This window comes from Ornithorhynchus anatinus, chromosome 8 (genome assembly GCF_004115215.2).
Source record: "Ornithorhynchus anatinus isolate Pmale09 chromosome 8, mOrnAna1.pri.v4, whole genome shotgun sequence".
In the NCBI taxonomy this organism is placed as follows: Eukaryota; Metazoa; Chordata; class Mammalia; order Monotremata; family Ornithorhynchidae; genus Ornithorhynchus; species Ornithorhynchus anatinus.
Window position 1 is genome coordinate 65462207 of NC_041735.1, and position 7685 is coordinate 65469891.

Here is a 7685-nt window from a genome sequence, read left to right on the forward strand (position 1 = left end):
TTTAAAAGTAATACACTTTGGACACATTTGAGTCCTGGGTTACTGTTTGGAGAAACAACATAGGCCCTTAAAGGTTCTCAAGCCACTTTTATTCGGACCGTTTTATTAGAATGCCATAACGTGACTGGTTCGCATCTGCCAGATTTGCACGCAAGTCATTGCTAATTGTGATCTTTGTTCTCCTTGGTGGGACAAGCCACCATCAGGAGAGAGAGTTACAGAGTTGTAAACTCGACCCTCCAGTCCATAAGCTCACTGTGGCAGGGAATGTGTCTGCTTATTGTGTTGTACTCTCCCAAGGAGAAGCAACGTGGCTAAGTGGGAGCATGGGCTTGGGAATCAGGTTGTGGGTTCTAATTCCGGCTCCGTCACTTAGCTGCGTGACTTTGGGCATGTCACTTTACTTCTCTGTGCCTCAGTTATCTAATCTGTAAATGGGGATTAAGGCTGTGAGCCCCACGTGGGACAACCTGATTACCTTGGGAAGCAGCGTGGCTCGGTGGAAAGAGTCCGGGCTTGGGAGTCAGAGTTCATGGGTTTGAATCCCGGCTCTGCCCCTTGTCAGCTGTGTGACTGTGGGCAAGTCACTTAACTTCTCTCTGCCTCACTTCCCTCATCTGTAAAATGGGAATTAACTGTGAGTCTCACGTGGGACAACCTGATTCCCCTGTATCTCCCCCAGCGCTTAGAACAGTGCTCTGCACATAGTAAGCGCTTAACAAATACCGACATTATTACCTTGTATCTCCCTAGCGTTTAGAACAGTGCTTGGCACATAGTAAGCACTTAACAAATACTATCATCATCATCTTCCCGAGCACTTAGTACAGTGTTTTGCACATGGTAAGCATTCAATAAATATGATTGAAAGAATAAATGAGAGAGAGAGAAAGAGAGAGAGGAGAGAGAGACAGGAGAGAGAGAGGAAGGGGGGAGAGAAAGAGCGATACAGTGCGACAGGTAGCTCATCTGGATCATTTACACCAAAATGCCTCTTTTCCTTACTAGGAAGATGCTTTTTCCTCAAATGACCTGATAATTACTTCTACTCTCTGCTCCATTTGACTCGTGGAGAATCAGTCTAATTGTCCTGCAGGGTTAGAGTCACTGAAACTGGAAGACTTGAAGCTGATTATCAGCCTTTAAAGGTCCAAGCTCATTATCACAGTCATCTGAAATCCTCATCTGTTAAAAGGGGGATTCGATATCTCTTCAGGGGTTGTGTCTAGTCTGATGATCTCAGATCTCCTCCAGTGCTTAGCACAGAGCTTGGCACCTAGTAAGCACTTTGCAAATACCATTATCATTGTAACGATTGTTGTCATAATTGATTATTTTTTCTGGTCATTATGGCCTTTATCGCCTAAAGACAGGAGAGGGGAAAATCTGGCCCTGGGACTGATAATTTTCTCAGGCTTCCCCAGGAAAAATACCGGATCCATTTACCCAACCCAGACCGTTGCCCCTGTTAGCTCAGACTGAGAGGCAAATTTATTGTAACGAGCCACTCTACGTAAAATATTATAGTGCACATTTCCCCTGCAGGACCCTAATAATGATGACCGTGTCATTTGTTAAGCGTTTACTATGTGCCAGGCACTGTTCTAAGCCCTGGGCTAAGTACAAGGTATCCAGGTCAGACATGGTGTCTGTCCCACGTGGGGCTCACAACCTAAGGAGAAGGGAGAACAAGTATAATAATAATAATTATAGTATTTGTTAAGCACTTACTATGTGCCAGGCACTGTTCTAAGCACTGGGCTAGGTACAAGCTAATCAGGTTGGACACAGTCTGTGTCCCAAGTGGGGTTCACAGCCTTAATCCCCAATTTACAGATGAGTTAACTGAGGCCCAGAGAAGTGAAGTGACTTCCCAAGGTCACACAGCAGACAAGTGGCAGAGCCTGGATTAGAACTCACGTCCCCTGACTACCAAGCCCTTGCTCTTGCCACTAGGCTATGCTATCAAATTTCCACTTTAAAGATGAGGAAACTGAAACACGGGGAAGTTAGATTTGCCCAAGGTCACTCAACTGGCAAGTGGTGGAACTGGGATTAGAACAAGGGATTGTCTCTATCTGTTGCCAGATTGTACATTCCAAGCACCTAGTACAGTGCTCAGCACATAGTAAGCGCTCAATAAATGCTACTGAATGAATGAATGAATGAACCCACATCCTATGGCTTTCATCTGCTTGCTCTTCCATGAGGTCACACCCCTACAAACTCCTTGAGGGGAGGGACTTCTCTACTCATTGTACTGCACTTTCCCAAGTGCCGATGATAAGCACGGAATAAATAGTAGTTACAGTAATAGTATTTATTGAACATCCACCGGGTTCAGTGCATTATAAAAAACACACGGGAAGTACCATACTAAGAAGCGACATGTTTGCTTCCCACGAGGAGTTGACACCTTAATAGGGAAGACAGGAATGAAAATATTTACAAATAGAATAAGCAAAAGAAATGGAATAAGAAATTTCATCATAATAAATTCTACACCGAGTAGACTCGTGGTCTTTTCCTGGGATAAATCCAGAGCAAAATGAATCCTTTTCGTTTTGTGCTTCGTCGGGAAGTTGGGGAAAAACGATAGAGCCCATGTTCAGTGGTATTTAAAAATCTTTTCACAAACCTAATGTGATATCTAGGAATTGATATGTGTGTTGCCTTTTTCATAGATTTAAATATGCTCCCAGTGAATGTCTGCGATTCCGTTAGGCTGAAAAGCGCCGCTCTGAACTTGTTTCATTCCGAGGCTTTTCGGCTCTGCCTTAAACTTCCTCGACTTTCCAGGTGGATGGGAACCTGAGCCTAATTGAAACCAAAGCAGACTCCTTCACCCCCGCCTGCAAAAGGGCTTAGCTATTTTCTTTTGTTTTCAGACCCAACCTCGCACAAACGTGATTTTCCACAGATTCTTTCTGTCAGCGAGCCCCACCGTTCCATCTAAACCGATCCGTGCATGCAAAGTGAAGCTTCATTAAAGATCACGCCAAGTCATCTTCGGAAAGCGCGGGGCTTCGGTGGCGGTAGACAGATGGAGGCTTTCACGATGTCAGGAAGTGTCAGATATTATAGTTGGCCGCGGCTTGGAGGCTGCTCTCCAAACAGATTGAGAAACAGACAGACAGAGCAGGAATGCCATTTGTTGTATTTAGAGACATTTTGAACAGAAGGAAGCAAGATGGAGCATACTTTTACACATCTTTTTTCCACTCCTTGTGAAAACAGTTTAGGATTTGTTATGTTATATTAGCCCTTTCATTATGCAAAAACCTGTGACAGCCAGAGAGGCTGGTAAGAGAATGTGTTTCCATTGTCATTCCCTGGGAAGAGTGTTGGTGGCCCTTTTCTAGGGAAACGTTCTCTCCTCGGACCGAAGCGGGTAGGGTTGGGGAATGGTTATGGTTTGGGAGTTGACGTTTCTGTGGGGGGTAAAGATGGGGTGCAAGAAATCCCACCTCCCAAACAAGAACGTGACGCTCTCCGAACCTGGTAACTGCAGTTGCCAGGAGCGATGGAGGCAATGGGGAACTTGAGCAAACTTGTTTTTCCCAAGCCTCTGGAGCTGTCTTTTATTTCTGAAGATAATAATGATAATTATGGTATTTATTAAGCACTTACTCTGTGCCTGGTACTGTACCAAGTGCCGGGCTGGATACAAGCAAATCGGGTTGGACACAGTCCCTGTCCCACGGGGGGCTCAAAGTCTTAATCCCCATTTTACAGAGGAGGGAACTGAGGCCTAGAGAAGTAGAGTGACTTGCACAAGGTCACACAGCAGACACGTGGCAGACCCATGACCTTCTGACTCCCAGGCCCGTACTCCATCCACCTGGCCGTGCTGTTTTTCATCTATAGTAGGACCAGGAAAGCATAATTTGAACTGAAGCAGGAGGCAGGAATTATTTCAGGTAGGATTTTAGATCCCCTTCTTTCAGACTCCGGCGGTTAATGGTCGGGTGGGTGTTCTGGTTTGGCCCTCGCTGCCATTTTGAAATCTAGAAGAGCAGTGTGGCAAAATCTAGATCCCACGTCCAAGAAACGAAATGGCTGCATTAGACTGTGCCCCGTAAGTCCCCTCATTTCCTGAGAGAGAGAAAGAGAGAGACTCGTTTCCTGTCAAACAGATGGGATTTAAGACTAAGGAGCTAGAAAAAACAAACCTGTGGAGCCAGTGTTTGCCTCCCCTAGCCTACCGCCCTCCCTCTTCGCCTCATCTCCTTTTTCCTGCTACAGACGGGCACCTGGCCAAGGTCACATCCTTTGCTCCCTGCTGGTCACACAGTGGAAAACGTCTCCATTTCACAGATGATGCAACTGAAGCACAGAGAATAATAATGATGGCATTTGCTAAGTGCTTACTATGTGCCAAACACTGTTCTAAGAGCTGGGATAGATACAAGGTTATCAGGTTGTCTCATGTGGGGCTTAGAGTCTTAATTCCCATCTTACAGATGAGGCAACTGAGACACCGAGAAGCGAAGTGACTTGCCCGAAGTCACACAGGTGCCAAGTGGCGGAGCAGGGATCGGAACCCACGACCTCTGACTCCCAAGCCCGGGCTCGTTCCACTAAACCACGCTGTGACTTGACCAAGGACACACTACAGGTATATGGCAGAGGCTGGATTGGAACCCAGGTCCTCTGACTCCCAGGCCCCTGCTTTTTGCACTGGGTCTTGCTGTTCTCTTTAGATGTGGGGTGAGAAGCCATAAACAATAATAGTGATATTCATCCAATAGTATTTATTGAGCGCTTACTATGTGCAGAGCACTGTACTAAGCGCTTGGAATCAACAAGTCGGCAACAGATAGAGGCGGTCCCTGCCGTTTGACGGGCTTACGGTCTAATCGACGGGCTTACAGTCTAATCGACAGTAGTGTTGGTATTTGTTAAGCGCTCGCTATGTGCCGAGCACTGTTCTAAGCGCTGGGGTAGACACAAGGGAATCAGGTTGTCCCACGTGGGGCCCACAGTCTTAATCCCCATTTTACAGACGAGGGAACTGAGGCACAGAAAAGGTAAGTGACTTGCCCAAAGTCACACAGCTGACAAGTGGCAGAGCCGGGATTCGAACCCATCATCTGTGACTCCAGAGTCCGTGCTCTTTCCAAAGAGCCAGGCTGCTTCTCTAAATGAAGCGGAGGAGGAGGAAGAAGTCAAGGGGCAGTATGACTTTATATCCACGGTCTCCACTGCTCGAAGAGGCGTCTGCCTGATGCTAAGGTCCGATCAGATACACGTGGAAATCTCCTCACCATCTTTCAGGAACTATCTGGCCCGGCCGATTAATAAACCCTCGTTTCTCCAGGAAGATGAAGCCATTTAGATTTATGAGGCTCCGCAACATGATTTTAATATCGTTCGGCCTTGCTTTAGGACTAATCAGCTCAGCTGTTGAAAGAGCCCTTACAATGAATGGTCCTGCATTAGCATGTTGGCTGCAAACTTATTAATTTATACCGTGGAATTTAAGTATCTGGGAGTCATCTTAAATCTCGGTTTTGGTAGCTCAGGAGTTATTGTAGGTCGAACATTCACTGAGGTAAAATAATCTGAAAAGCCTCTGATTCATTATTTATCGCTTGATGCATTACTTTCTTATTAAATGTTCAAGCAACTATTTGTAAAGATGCCTATAAATTAAGGGTGATGTGGCTCGTAATTAAGCGTTTAACTTTTTCAAGTGAAAAGAAGCTGGAATTTTGGATGAAATCTGTCCCATGGGTGATGATGCTACTTGGATTTTGCTAATCCTTTGACTTTTCCAAAGTCCTTTCATGTCAGTTACCTCCCTTTATTCTCACGACATTCCTGAGTGAGAAAAATCGGTGCATTTATACAGTTGAGGGAAGCGAGACCCAAAGGGGTTTTCAATCAATCTGTGGTATTTATTGAGTGCTTAGTGAGCACTGGGTACTCAGTATGTGGGAGAATTCAATACACTTGATAGTCACAGTCCCTGCCCTCAAGGAGCTTAGAGTTTAACAGGAGAGACAGACTTCAGAATGAATTACAGGTAAGGGAAGCAGCCACGTATAAGGATGTGGATATAAGTTAAATGACTTGCTCAAGGTCACTCAACAGGAGTTCCTCAAGAGAGTGGCATATTCTACAGTGCTACCCGTTATTCAGGCAAATCGTCTTGACTGTAAGCTCCCTCCAGACTGTCAGCTTGTCGTGGGCTGGGAACGTATCCGCCGACTCTGTTTAGATTGTACTTTCCCTCCTCTGCCCATGGCAAGCGATCAAAAAATACCATTGATCGATCGATAGATCCTTCAAGATGATATGCTAAAGGAGTGGTTTATGATGGTCACTTAGCAGTCATCTCATGGTGCCACTTCTAGATGGCCCGATCTTCCAACCAGTGGGCAGCACTGGGGATGAGGGAGTTGGATCTTTCCGCGAAATTCCAGAGGTGGAAGGGACGGTTTGCCTAGTTTCCCTCATCTGTAAAATGGGGATTAAGACTGTGAGCCCCACGTGGGACAACCTGATTCCCCTATGTAATAATAATAATAATAATGTTGGTATTTGTTAAGCGCTTACCATGTGCCGAGCACTGTTCTAAGCGCCGGGGTAGACACAGGGGAATCAGGTTGTCCCACGTGGGGCTCAAAGTCTTAATCCCCATTTTACAGATGAGGGAACTGAGGCACCGAGAAGTTAAGTGACTTGCCCAAAGTCACACAGCTGGCAAGTGGCAGAGCCGGGGTTTGAACCCATGACCTCTGACTCCAAAGCCCGTGCTCTTTCCAGTGAGCCACGCTGCTTCTCCCCATGCTAAGAAGCATGTCTACCCCAGCGCTTAGAACAGTGCTCGGCACATAGTAAGCGCTTAACAAATACCAACATTATTATTATTAGAGCTGACTTTCCACCAGGGATACAATCATATGGAATTTCCTCTGAACACAAAGTGTCTCTCTCTCTGTGTCTTCCTGCTGCCTTCCCAGGGGACAAAGACGGGGTGGAAAGTTGGGAGGGTGATGAAGGATGCCGAGTGGGTACCATCGCTGGACCAGCGGACAGAGAGGAAATGGAAAGACTCTGTGAGCGAAGAGGGATGCCTACGTGGATAGAGAAGAGCGGCGTGGTTTAGCGGAAAGAGCCCGGGCTTGGGAGTCAGAGGATGTGGGTTCGAATCCCAGCTCCTCCACCCGTCTGCTGAGCGGCCTTGGGCAAGGCACTTAACGTCTATGTGCCTCAGTTACCTCATTTGTAAAATGAGGTTTAAGACGGTGAGCCCCTCGTGGGACGACCTGATTACCTTGTATCTGCCCCAACTCTTAGAACGGTGCTTGACACCTAGCAAGTGATTATCAAATATCATCGTCATTATTATTATTATTACGCCCCTGGACGAGGGGACAGAGAGGGGGTGGAAACTGGGTGGTTGAAGGACGACGCCCAGTGGGTATCACCGTTCGACCGAGGGACAGAGACGCCACTCCAGTGGGGGCGGGAGGACAGAGGGTCATCTCTGCACTGGTCAGCCCGGGCTCCGAAGCAGCGGCTGGAGTGTGAAAAGAGGAAAGTACCTACAGCTCTTCCTTGATAGGCCCCGGGCCCTCCGGCCCCAGTCCCGAAGCGGGAGAAGGAGTAGATGGTGCAATGAGAAGTTTTGTATTTGGTTTTTTTCTTTTTCCATTAAAAAAAAAGTGAGAAAAAAA